This window comes from Eurosta solidaginis, chromosome 5 (assembly GCF_040869045.1).
Source record: "Eurosta solidaginis isolate ZX-2024a chromosome 5, ASM4086904v1, whole genome shotgun sequence".
In the NCBI taxonomy this organism is placed as follows: domain Eukaryota; kingdom Metazoa; phylum Arthropoda; class Insecta; order Diptera; family Tephritidae; genus Eurosta; species Eurosta solidaginis.
In genome coordinates this window covers 121,013,890-121,027,099 of record NC_090323.1, presented here as the reverse complement: position 1 = coordinate 121,027,099, position 13,210 = coordinate 121,013,890, and the positions used below count along the sequence as shown (strand labels likewise).

Here is a 13,210-nt window from a genome sequence, read left to right as displayed (position 1 = left end):
GGCTCTGACACGCTCGACGCAAAGAAAATTGCAGCGGTCAAGATCAAGCATAAAGCTGCATATGCCGTATTCTTGCGATGCATGTCGAACATGGCTGAACTTGAAGCCAAATTGAAGGAGGAAAAAGATAGGGCAGTCAAACCTGAAGGAGAACGCGCGCGCGAACACAGTATCCGTCTGCCAGCCTGCGATACTGAGGTATTCAAGGGCGACTACCTATCTTGGCCAACGTTTCGTGACCTGTTCACGGCCATCTACAAAAACAACAGTTGCCTAAGCCCGGTAGAAAAGTTGTTCCACCTTAACCAAAAAACCCAAGGTGAGCCAAAGGACATTGTCAAGAAATGTCCTTTGACAAATGAAGGCTTCGAAACAGCCTGGAAAAACCTATGTGAGAGATACGAGAATAAACGGATTCTCGTAAACTCACAACTACAAATTTTATTTAATCTAAAAAAGATAGATAGCGAGTGTGGCAGCTCAATCAAAACCTTACAGCGCGACATAAATAATTGTTTAACATCCTTAAAAACCCATCAGATTGATGTTTCAAATTGGGATGCGATCATCACATATTTATGCTCGACAAAATTACCCGAAAATACGATGGCTCTATGGGAGCAGAGCATTGACCACAAAACGGACATATCCAAGTGGGAGGATATGGACAAATTCTTGTCAAATCGTTTTCAGACACTTGAAACCGTGTCTGGTTTTACAGGGAATGCCACTTCTAAAGTGCAAAAGTCAAGCACGTCGCGCCAGTCGACAGAAACCCCTACAAAAAGACTTGGTGCTTTTCAAACAAAAGTAACCAAGCAAACAACAAAATCAATGTGTAAAATGTGCAAATCTACGGAGCACAGATTACGCAACTGTTCACGTTTTTGCGATTTAAACCCGGGAGAAAGGATTAAATTCGTCAAATCCACAAATGGCTGCCTGAATTGTTTATCCCCAGGACACACAGTGACGAGGTGCACCAGTTCGTACAACTGTTCCAAATGCCACTCTCGTCACCACACGCTCCTGCATGCGGACACACTTCAGCAACAGGCGGTGCGCAACCCTTTCAAAGATGCGGATAATACCTCATCAACTTCGGTACAGGCACGGAAAAGACAGGAATCGGGACAACCACCTTCCTCTACGAACCAGAATGTCAAATCCTGCCATGCCAATTCCAGCACAGGTGTGCTGTTAGGAACTACTCGCGTACACATTCACCATAATGGTACAGACTTCTCCGCGCGGGCATTAATTGATTCTGGGTCTGAATGTTCCTTTATAACTGAAAGACTGAAACGCAGGATCAATTTGCCAGCGAGGAAAATGCATGCCCATGTTTCAGGCATCACAAATGCGGTGTCAGCTCAGGTGAAAGAAGCATCCAACATCGAATTACGTTCACCAGTGGATCCCTGCTTCAGCCTGACTACACCCGTACTAGTTCTAGCGAAACTCACTGGGAATCTTCCATCCTGCCATATCAACGCAATGACTATGCAGGCATTCCCAGACTTGGTTTTGGCAGACAAGGGGTTCTACGTCAACGAAGACGTAGACCTCATACTTGGCGGAGACATATATCCCCACATTATAATGAGCGGTATAAAAAAGAATGTGCTAAACACACTCTTAGCCCAAGAGACAGTGTTCGGTTGGATACTAACCGGTCGTATCGAATCACCGAATCCAACGAAGAGCATTATGTCTTTCTACAACGAGGTTGCGTTATACAACCAACTCAAAGCTTTCTGGGAGGTAGAAAATGTACCCAAAAATAAAATATTAAATGAAGATGAAAGGTACTGCGGGGAACTATTTAAAGAAACAACGCAGCGAAGTGAGAATGGAAGGTACACCGTGTCACTACCATTCCGGCAGGATTACCCTAACAATATTAACTTAGGACCGTCCCTGAAGCGTGCATGCTCTCAATTCTTCCGGAATGAGGGGCGGCTAATAAAGAACCCAGATTTAGGGAAAGAATATGTTCGAGTGTTGTCAGAATATGAAACGCTCGGACATATGAGAAAATTGAAAAAGAATATCCCATCCGACGATTCGGATCATTACTTCCTGCCCCACCACGCAGTTGTAAAAGCAGAAAGTACAACCACCAAGGTACGCGTAGTATTTAACGCCTCGAGCCCTACGGCCAACGGTAATAGCTTAAATGATATTCTCCTCCCAGGCGATGGAGACTATACCGTTTTGTCTCTAATAGCGACATCGAAAAGATGTATCGTCAAATTTGGGTGAACGAAAATCACACCAAATTTCAACGCATTGTGCATTGCACTTCCCCGAATGACCCTATTAGTCTTTACGAATTAAAGACGGTTACCTTCGGAGTAAATTGCGCTCCATATCTCGCGATAAGAACGCTCCTACAACTGGCTGACGACGTCGCAAATTCACACCCTACTGCGGCTAGCATACTAAGAGACAGTATGTACGTAGATGATGTTTTATATGGAGAACACACAATAGCGTCAACCATCAAAGCAAGAAACGAGATTCGCGAAGCCTTACACTCAGCTGGCTTCCCATTACGCAAGTGGACTTCAAATTGTAAGGAAATTCTAAAGGACATCCCCAAAACGGATTTGCTCAGTGAGGATTTCTTACCGTTCGAAGAAGCTAGTTCGGTAAAAGCCCTGGGAATACGATGGAACGTTCACTCTGACGTATTTTATTTCAAGGCAGGAACCCTAGACATTGGCGAAAACATCACCAAACGAGCAGTCCTATCCACTGTAGCCAAACTTTTCGACCCTTTAGGCTGGCTTGCGCCAATGGTCATTGTGGCAAAAATACTCATGCAGAGTATTTGGTTAGAAGGCACCGCTTGGGACGACCCAGTATCGAGCAGTACGCTAGAACGATGGAAAACCTTCACCGACCAATACCATGAAATCGATAAAATCAGGATACCTAGATGGGTCAACTTTTCTCCAGGAACCGACATCGAGATCCATGGATTTTGTGACGTATCCGAGAAGGCTTACGCAGCAGCCGTTTAAATGCGCGTGAAAACGGATAATGACATCTGGACAAACCTAATGCTAGCAAAGACCCGAGTAGCCCCGGTGAAAACCCTGTCTCTTCCACGATTGGAACTTTGCGGAGCCATGCTGTTAGCGGAAATCACCGAATCAATTTTCAGAAACCTTAAATTGGGACCAGTGAAAGTGCACATTTGGACGGATTCAACTATCGTCCTCGCATGGATAAGGAAACCGCCTTGTTCTTGGTCCACTTTCGTCTCACATCGGATCACCAAGATCATCGACATGGTCGGAAATAAGGACTGGTTGCACGTAAATTCAGAATCTAACCCAGCAGATTTAGGTAGCAGAGGATTACCTGCGTCTGAATTGGTCAACAATTCGTTGTGGTGGCAGGGACCTTCTTGGCTGCAAGAAAACACTTCCCAATGGCCAGCACAAGAAAGTGACTACATCACCTCCGTAGAGGAAAAGAAGGCGAAGACCTGCGCAACAACAGTAAATACTACCGATGTTCTTCAACGCTTTTCAGACCTACCTAGGGTTTTACGGGTGCTCTCATACTTTATGAGGTTCTACCGAAGAACTCACCCCAAAACAAAAAAATCATTTCAGGTCGAGTCACCTTTAATCTCTCCTGATGAGATGAAATCAGTAACCCAACTCTTAATTAAAATCTACCAGAAACAACATTATAGTTCCGAATATAATGATCTAAAGGCCGGAAAACCAATTGCAGGGAAAAGTGCAATAATCTCACTTAATCCCTACATAGACCAAGATGGAATCATTCGGGTAGGAGGGCGACTCGGGGCGTCAAAAGACTTAGCTTTCAATGAACGCCACCCAATCCTCCTCCCATACAACTGCCGGTTATCCCGTCTGACAGTCCTAATGTTTCATCAACAAAGTCTGCATGGGGAAAACCAACTCATGTTACGTCTGATACGCACCCAATATTGGATACCTAACATCAAAACCATGATTAGGGCAACAATTCACAATTGCAAAGTTTGCACTATACACTAAAGGCGTGCTCAGACCCAACTTATGGGTATTCTCCCTCGCGAACGCACGACATTCAGCCGTGCATTCACGAATACTGGAGTCGACTTCGCCGGACCCTTCGACATTAAAAGTTACCGCGGCAGAGGGTGTCGACTATCCAAAGGCTATGTTTGCCTTTTCGTGTGTTTTTCCACACGAGCAATTCATCTGGAGGCCACTACTGACCTCAGTACACCATCATTTCTTGCGGAATTTGCCAGTTTCATATCTAGGCGCGGATGCTCAAAAAATATGTACTCCGACAATGGTACGAACTTTGTCGGGGCGTCACGATCCTTACGATCAGAATTCAAGACATTCATCTCACAAGCGCGAGAGAACGCTGTCTCAAAATACAGCCACTAGTCGCTCACGTGGCACTTCATCCCTGCGGGCGCTCCCCATATGGGAGGGCTGTGGGAGGCTGGAGTGAAAAGCTTCAAAAGCCACTTCAAAAAGATAGCCTCACCACACAAATTTACCTTCGACGAATTCCACACACTCTTGTGCCGGATCGAGGCATGCCTGAACTCGCGGCCGCTCAGCCCGGCGTCCAATGACCCAACGGACCTAGAGCCACTTACCCCAGGCCATTTCCTCACTGGCAGCCATCTACTGGCTCCGCCGGAGCCGGATTCTAGTGAGAGCTCTGCCTCGATGATCAATCGGTGGCAGAAACTCAAAGCCCTCCATCACACTTTCTGCAAGCGATGGAAAACCGAATATCTATCCGAACTTCAAAAACGAGTGAAGTGGAAGCATCCCAGACAGAATATAAAAGTGCGAGATCTCGCTGTCCTCAAAGTGGACAACTTATCTCCCAACGAATGGAGGTTAGGTTGAGTTGTCAACGTACACCCCGGCGAAGATGACCGAGTACGCGTAGTCGACCTCAAAACCGAGAAGGGTCAAGTCAGACGACCTTTGGTCAAACTGATCCTTCTTCCACCGGAAGATACGTTTTGCGAGAAGGCGACGAGCTCCTAACAATCCCTCCGTTCCTCCATATCCCTCCCTTATAAAGAAAATCAAACACGGCTCTCGTTCACCCGAAACGAGGCCAAACAATAACCCTAATGCAGTTCCCCCATCTGCCACAAAACACTTATTTTTTCCTTTTTTTTTACGAAAATCCCCAAATTCACTCGCTCGCCCCGAGCGAGGACACCAGAAACCATACCACTCACTCGTTATCTCATAACGAGGACATCAGAAAAGCCTAACGCAGATCCGACATCTGCCACAGAATCTAAGGGCGTTCGGCCCATTATCTATATTTTTTAAAGGAAAGATTCCACAAGTCAACCCAAATTCACTCGCTCCCCGAGCGAGGACACCAGAATCCTAACGCAGACCACGGTCTGCCACAGAATTGCAAATTCACATGAAGACTTTTGAGTTAGATATAGGTACGCGATACGTCGCTGTCACCAAAAAGGGTAGTAAACGATCTTAAGAATCAGTAAAACGAGTTCAGCAACCCTTGCTGCGATTCCCAATAGGCCATATACTATTACATAGCCTTGGCTGGCTCTTGAAGAGAAGAGTAACCTGAGTAGACATAAGTCATTTTGCATCAAATTAACGTCTTACAAATTCCATAACCCATACTATCTTTCCATCAAATCATTAATCTTACTTTCCTCTTCGTTTCGAGACTCCGAGAAAACTGCATTTACATTAAACAAAAGTGAGAGAGACGATGTAATGACCAAGGGGAGCGTAGAAATAAATGATGGTTACTAAAACTGAGGGTACGCAAAGACTGTTGGTCCTATAATCGAAGAAGTAAGAACGGGGTACTCAACTTCTTGATGTTATTAGTGAACACGGAAATCTAAGATACGTTTCCACCAAGTGGTTTATTAATTGTGCAATTTGTTAATAACTTTTCTGCATTTCCTTTTTTTTATGAAATTCTCAAATTTTTAAGGTTAAGGCACCAATAGCCGATGTCAGTAGATATGGCTAAGGAAAAAATGGTTATGCCTGAGGCAGTATGACTACTGAACTTTGCCAGGCGCCTTTATTCCCACACCCTGAGCCCACGGGACTTCCTCAAAATTTTAACATAATTTAATCATGTTTCGATCAGAGTTTTTAGTGTTATGACTCTTCTGCTAAATTAACATATATATTCACACACCACTAGTTACTCTAGTTGCAAATATCTTCCCAGGTTAAACCTAAAGCGATCGCACTATAACTCCCAGTAGAAGACGTAAACATATCAAGCGTGTATTTAATAAAAGGTTTCCACATACCAATTTGTTTTCTACCACAGATTTTTTGTGCTGCTGAAATCGTCAGTAATCTCTCCTTATCGACAAATCGTTGTTGTTCATCTTTTAAAAGACGCATTATGATCTTTGAAGTGACTGATCTAAAATTGTCGTTGAACATCTAGCAATTATTAAGTTTTAAACCTACCGCTCCCTTAATTGCACTAAATGAGCTTTTCGCAATCAATTCCAAACAACGTACAGTATTTCTGAAATCCTTTAAATCGTCCAAAGTATTTGCAATGAAGATATCCAACCATCATCATAGCCAAACAGATTATAATTGAAATACGGTGAACAAGAGAGACCTTGTGTATTAAAGGGTAATGCAGAATTCAGGGTCATTGCAGCATTCACTCGGCTCCGTTTTTAAAATTGGCCTGGTAAATACTAAACTAAAAGATGGGTTATTACTTGGAGATGATATTCGCATACCAGCATACCATGGACGACCTGGTCCTAAATACTCGTAAAAGTTGCGTTGCAAGTATACTGACTTAACGGAATCCTATGGATAGATTTTCATGATCTTTTTGCTCGAAAATGAAACGGATACCAAAAAGTTGTAAGTCCTCTTTTCATCGCCACCTTCATATGAATCAGCACCATTATAACCCTTAATCGGTCATTGGAAGCACATGTCATTTTGGGTGCCTCGCTGGACTCCCTGCCCGAAACATCTTTACTGCTGTAACGAGTGATTTCATTATGTCCACCTGCAGCTTGACTGCCATCTGCATTCGTGGAGATAACCACACCGCCAACAGTGACAGGGGTGTTGCCATTACCACCAGCACCACCCCCAGCTCCGCCGGCGACCGTGCCGGCTGGCGGCTGAGTGCCGCAACTGCACTCCTCTTCCTCCAAAATGCGCTCGACCATTTTTCACCCGTCTATTAGTGCGTTTACATTTTTTTCGATAAGCGTTTATCAAATAATGATAGTTTAAATGTAAATTGCTTTTCTATCATTATCGTGTGCTCTCGACGAACAAATTAGTTAAAGTTTTGGTAGAATGTGGAAAACGGTACAAACAACTCTTTACGCTTAAGTTTTGCCCGCTTTATGGAACAATTACGTGGTCCAACACGTATGAACAATACAAAGATTAATTTATAAATACAAATATGCACACGCGTATGTCGATACGGTACACTAATTATATATCTGATCCGTTTATAGATCCTTCGAAAGTTATGGGTGGGAACATCCGTACTCTTCTTGTTGGGACTACAACTATTTTGCTGTGGTTGCACATACGCTGAAGATATCCCAAAACAATAAACCCGCCTGGAAAGATTTTTTTAACCAATTCTGGTAACTTATTTACGATCTCCAAAACTTCGCCTGTCCATTTGGCAGCACCAATTTCACCTTGTCCGCTTGAACCCATCGTAACCTTCTTAGCTTGCGATAGAGGAGCAGCTACTTCAGCGGCAACCTTCGGTAAGGTTTCCAGTAGCATTTCCACCATGGCAGTTCCCCGATATTTACGCCAAGCTTTTGCTTTTTTGTGCCATTTGTACTGCCTCAACCTTCGCTTTAGCTTCAATGGCAAACGCCACAGCTTCACCACGTATTTTAATAGACTCAGCTTCTGCCTCAGCTTCCATAACTACACGCATTTCATTGGCTTCGACAACTTTTTCCAAACGAAATTTCTGCGCTTCTGCCGGTCGACGTACGGTTGCTTCTAACTCTTTTTCACGACGTTGTATCTCTTGTTCTTGTACAGCAATGTCTTGTGTACGTTCTATGACTTTCACTTGCATTTGTTCTTCTTTAATACGTTACTTTGTTCTGGCTGCTTGTAATTCATAAGCCATTTCTGCTTCGGCTTTCTTCTTTTGTACAACATCGTAAGCAGCTTTTTTTTAATTCTAAATCACGTTGTGCTTTGGCAATTTCGGTATCGTTTAGAAAACGTGAGGCCATACGGTGCTCCTCAGCGATGGCTTCTTTAATTTGCGCATCACAACGCGCCTCAGCTTCACCAATACGTGCATCACGTTTTTCTTCGGCGATACGTGCCATACCCAAAAATTTAAGATAGCCCTTCGAATCACCTTCTTAGTCATGTATATCTTTGATGGTATACGACTCAACCGATATACCCATATTAGCCAAATCTGAAGAAGCTACCTAAAATACTTGTTTGCTAAACTTCTTGCGATCTTTATAAATAAATAAAATTTCGTCAACAGTCATAGAGCCCATAATGGCACGCTGATGGCCCTCAAGTGTTACCAGAGCAATATGCTGTATTTCAGCTTCACCTTTACCAAGAAAGTGTTCGCATGCAGTCAATATCATATCTTGACTTTGGCCCTGAATTTCTACGTGTGCAAATCCAGTTACTGGTATTGGTACGCCTTGAATAGCGTATACACAAGGACTCTCCACTTGCAATGTCATCGTTTAGAGTGCGATTCTTTGAACTTGCTGTATGGTTGGCCACACGAAAGCCCGACCACCAGGCACCAATAATAGTTTCATCTAGCAGCATCCTGAAACCACAAGTGCTTCATTTGGACCACAAGTTGCAAACCCCCAAGCCATACTTTAGTAATTTTGCAATGCAATAAAGTCTTGCAACAGAGTTAAATCAGTAAATGTTAAAAGCCGCAGTCGTTCCACCGAAAATAAAAAAAAATGAAAAAAAAAACACCTCTCCTGCCGAGCTTGCGGGTGACTCAACACCTGTGCAACGTTCTTCGCACGGCGTAACCGTTTTCAATCTTTGGTGCAACGCAGCAACCAAAATTATATCTATGTATGCGTTTTTATGTTCTTCAACTCGTGACGAGGGCAATTTTCCATCAATAACCAGCTGAAATGAAACAAAAGAAAAAATCCATTAATAAGTGCACAAATTGGCATCGCAAAAGTGTGACAACTGCCGGCGCGGCCGACGCCGCAGTTGGAGCACCTCTTTGCGATGCCGGTAACCTAGAAAACAAAAAAAGGGAACGAAACACAAAACCAAGAATTCCATCGATCAGGCCAACCGCCTGCATCCATCACCAGTAACCTGAAAATAAAAACAATATTAATTAATAACTTAAAATAAAGAATACACCAAATGAACCAATCTTAAAATTCACTTACTATTTGCCTCCTCCAGTAGCCATGCATCTTACTCCAAGCGCCGTAGTCAAAGAATTGAAAGAACGAAAAAAATCATTAGATTTTTTACCGTTTCTTTCAATTCATCGGGGTAGACTTGTTGTTTTTCAACAACAAATATCACAAAAAGTCATTATAAGGGCTCGGTGCAAAAACAATCCGAGTCCCGAAATTAAAGAATCCCGACACGACAAAGTCCCGAAATTGGAAAAAGTCAACTTTTTCTACTGGCTTAGTGTGCTACTGCCCCAGTGACCTAGTTTTTTTTTCAAGGGCAAGCAAATACATATATGTATATATATACTCGCACACCCCAAATTCACCATACCAGCTGTCATCTAACCAAGAAATACACACACGACAGAGTTGCATGGTACATTTAGCATAATGGTACGCGCAGATAGAACGCGTCGCGGAGAACGCATCGCCAATCTGCAAATTTATGTCAGGTGAACGTAAATAACGCATCTCTGCTTGGTAGGAATTGTATTTAATAATATGCTTCGCATATGCACTTAATTCATCTATTTTAACATACGTTTTGCAATAAAACACTTCCGCTTCACCCAACCAACCTCACGGTCACTCGCCCTGGCACCTCAAAAGATGCCACACCTCCTTCAACAAAAAAGGCAGTCGCCCCGAGAGCGACACGATACATTAGACGCTGGAACGGAGACCTCGGCCTCTTCGTCCACTCCAGAAAAACCTAAACAAAAATAATGCGAGTCTGGAATGGAGACTTCGGCCTCTTCATCCAACCAAACAAAAATAATGCGAATCTGAAACGGAGACCGCGGCCTCTCCGTCAAACAAAAAAAAAAACAAATTTTGTCAGTCTGGAACGGAGACCTCGGCCTCTTCTTCCAGCACGATTGACCTTCTAGATCATATCACTTCATGGATTCTATATATATCTAAGAATTATGTATAACCAAAGGCAAGAAATATTCACTTTCCTCCACTTCTAATGTTTATTTTTCATCCTAGCTTAGGTGGCATGCTGCGCAAGTCGGGCAGGACTCCCGGTCACCCGCGACGCTGGCGAAATACGCAATTTAGGTTAAGTTTAGTTTTAATGCAAACGTTTTTCTCGTTGCTTTTCAGCGGTCGGAGATCGGTGGGGGTAAAACGATGTTGCGTATCGCAAGGGGGGCCGGCATGTTTAGTCAGGATGCCTAACTTTTCCGCACCTGATTGCGATCCCCCCCAATAAAACTCTGCAAATCGATACTCGATACTAGACTTAATTTATAACCACCCACACCATCACCCACATGCATGTGCATGCATGTACATGCACGTGTATGTGTGCTTTTTGTCAGCACTCATGCATATGCATGTCGGGGTTGATGTGTGGGTGCCTTTCCCCTCCAAAACGGAGGATTTTGCGGGTCAACGGTTGTAGCTTGCAATACAACCGGTCTCTTGGATTTCAACAGCCGTACAGCTCACATCTGCCGCCAGCGATCTCTGCCGTAATTGTTTGCGTTTATTCAGGTAATATTGTAACCCTTGCTTTTTCACATTTACCCAATAAATCATCTCTATTATAACGAGAAATCTCGTATTCTCTTATTTTATTCCAACCCGCTTATTCCCACTGAGATCGACCACGGTGCGCCCACCTACCTCCAGGAGCAAACGCACCCCGGCCGAACAAACAGAGTTGTCAAAAGTAAAATATTTCATACAAATAACTGATAATAAAATTTTACTTTGACAACTCTGATAAAATGCAACAGCGCACTGGTTTTATGTATACATACTATAGTATAGAGAAATATTATTTTCTTTATTCACGCAAATGCTAAATAACATAAGAATATTCGTAGTATAAAATATAAAAGTTGTATTGCCCCTCTTCATTTACTTTCATTTTAAATTAAATTCACTCCAATTATTCTTTCCGACAACACAATTCCTCTTTAGTACTTTGTCATATGATCCCCTGTGAGTGCTCCATGGAGTACTACAGTGAAAGTACTTTGGAATGTACTCTCACGTGTGTACTCTATGGAATACTCACAAACAAAGCGAGAGTGGGATCACCTACTCCTCTCCTAGGACATCGCAATGTTAATTGGAGCACATTTTTTGTATGAATACAGATTAGATTTGGAGCAGTCCTATACTCCCAAAGAGTATTCCTTACATTATTTATAGAGTACTCGCGTTTTTTTAAGGGTGGTCATGGCCAACTACTTTGCAGCGGCTAGCCATCGATATCCACACTACAACGCAGTTTACCTAAGTACATCTCCTTTGCTTTAACACAAAGTGCGGCGAGCTTAGCGCCCACCACACACTCTGCATTTAGCTTGGAGATGTGTTTACCGCCGATCGCAGAACGAAATGATGAAGAATTATGAGTGCGCTGGCTTTTTATACCTTTTCACATGGCAAAATCATTTCTAGTACATTCTGTTATAAAAAGTTATACAAATCAAATTGCTTAAGTTAAAAAGAGATAACCATAGTACGATACATTTGACAGCGAAAAAGTAACGTCATACAAAGGCATTGCCATAAAAGATACATACAAGGTCCCTTCAAGACGGAGGTAACTAGTTCACCCACACATTAAAAGCTTTTTTCGCTCTCCACTAACACATCATCATTTCATGCTGTCATCGAATTGACAGTGGCATCTTTAATGACAATTTATTTATTATTCCGGGAAAACATTGAAACCAAGAAAAAATATTATTGGGATAATAGAACTCTTACAAGCTCTCGTTTAACCTGGTGTGTAAAAAGAAAAAATTCTTGTGCTACGGGCTTTTAAGTTGTGACATGTGTTAGCTGTTTAGGCACTTCTAAATTAACCAGGCGTTTTAACCAGAGGCAACGAAGTCCTCTTGCCACCAATTGGAATTGGAAGATTCGATTTCCAAAACCAAAAAAAGGTAACGTTACAAGACAGTGCACAACCTAAACAAAGACGCGTGTCGAGCTCCATTTTTAAATTTGAAAGCGGAAGTTAAAAATTTTGTTGCACAGAACACCATTTTGCGTTGGCGGCCTTCGCCCAAAATAATATTAAGGGTAACGTTTTACAAGACGGTGCACCACCTAATTTAAAAATTATCAAAATTATGTTTTGACAGAAATAAAAATTTATATTTTCGTTTTCGGATTCTAAAAACGGAGCCCGAGGCGCGTCTTCCACCCTTGATAATTTTTGATAAAAACTAGGTGGTGCAGCGTCTTGTAAAACGTTACCATATTAAGTTTTATAGAATCGACGGTTTGACCTAGAAGGTTTCATGTCATACTAAAATCGCTCCCGAGATGGTCGGGCTAGTAACGTACCCGATCTGCATCCGGCAAAGGATCGCACAAACACATGCATATATCTGAGATACTCCCAAAAGTAGGCAATAATTTGTGCTGGTATCACTCACATATACACGCGCATATGAGAGACTATAGGCGTGCATATGTAGTTATAGCTGATAAGTTTATAGCTGATAAATAATTAGTAGATTGTAGAAATAGAAACGCCTAGAAGTATGCGAGCGACAGAGCACAGAGTATAAAAGACCACCAGCTGTGCAATCAGATTCAGTTTGATTTAAGCACGCTATCTCTCAGGCAGCAGAAGTTTTATTAATAAAGGCCATTTTGCATTATTGAATAATGGAGTTATTTATTCAACAGTTTAGTGATTCGAACGTTAGTAGAGGGTTCTCTTCTCTTCTCTTCTCTTCTCTTCTCTTCTCTTCTCTTCTCTTCTCT

The 13,210-nt window shown here is 42.6% G+C and overlaps 1 protein-coding gene and 1 pseudogene across 9 annotated transcripts in view; both read right to left on the bottom strand.

Annotated features, from left to right (window-relative positions):
• Positions 1-13,210, bottom strand: part of Mipp1 (Multiple inositol polyphosphate phosphatase 1) — a 1,171,163-nt gene that overhangs the window by 39,882 nt on the left and 1,118,071 nt on the right. The gene's annotated exons all lie outside the window — the stretch shown is intronic.
• LOC137252867 (flotillin-1-like) lies at positions 7,503-8,902 on the bottom strand (annotated as a pseudogene).